General features: G+C 41.8%; 1 non-coding gene across 1 annotated transcript; it reads right to left on the reverse strand.

Annotated features, from left to right (window-relative positions):
• LOC140321936 (U6 spliceosomal RNA) lies at positions 1 to 105 on the reverse strand. Its single transcript, XR_011919057.1, has one exon. It is a non-coding gene; the product is annotated as a U6 spliceosomal RNA (small nuclear RNA).
• Between the last annotated feature and the right edge of the window lie 852 nt (positions 106 to 957).

Genomic DNA, 957 nt, shown 5'->3' on the forward strand with positions numbered 1-957 from the left:
AAATATGGAACGCTTCACGAATTTGCGTGTCATCCTTGCGCAGGGGCCATGCTAATCTTCTCTGTATCGTTCCAATTTTAGTATATGTGCTGCCGAAGCAAGCACGGGCCAGGTGTCCTGCCGAATGCTATATATACCTCGCGGCCATTTCCTGCCTGCAACTGATTCATTAAAGCTCTCCAAGGCTTGAGAAGATACATTTTCATCAGTGAACCAGGGTGATCCAGAAAACCTGGAACGGATTTCTTAAACGCAATTTTTTATTTGTTAGCAAATGTTTTCAATCCTGGACCAGATTCATTTCAAGTTTGCTGGATCACCCAAGTTCAATGTTGAAAGTGTATCTTCTCCAGCCTTGGAGTGCTTTAATAAATCAAGCCCATGGTGTGTGAAAATACCCTTGGGCTCCTTTTAGAGTTGTAGCTGAAAACAACAGCTGTAAGCCACTCCCAGCCAACCTTACATCTAACTATCCAAAGGAAAAGCAACCGTGCAGCCAGAAGCAGCTTGTCCCTTTTAGGAACCTTACCGCAATCCACTGCAACTGCAGCTGCATGCAAACATGTGCAAAAAAACAGTTTTCAACTGTGAATCAGTTGAAAGGGTGGTTGAGCTTGCCTTTTAATGCTGCCATCAAACGCAAGTCTAAAAATTGTCCCTAATTTGGAAGCAATTCTGAGCTGTCCTTGGTGCTGTCCATACTTTCTGGGTAGCTTTCCAGGTTCTTATCCCCACATAATTGCTGTGTGTCATTCTGAAAGTGTTTGTTTACCTACTCATTCTCTCCTTCCTTTATGGCCAGGGACAAATTTATATTTTGCACATATGCTTTAAAGAGGTCCAATTTAGGGGATTCTTTATGGAATACACCTTTCCCACAGAAGCTAACATACCTGTTAAAGGGAGACTTTAACATACATTCACTAAATTATTGATGGAATTTTCACTTTCAGTTAA

This window comes from Pyxicephalus adspersus, chromosome 1 (genome assembly GCF_032062135.1).
Source record: "Pyxicephalus adspersus chromosome 1, UCB_Pads_2.0, whole genome shotgun sequence".
NCBI classification, from domain to species: domain Eukaryota; kingdom Metazoa; phylum Chordata; class Amphibia; order Anura; family Pyxicephalidae; genus Pyxicephalus; species Pyxicephalus adspersus.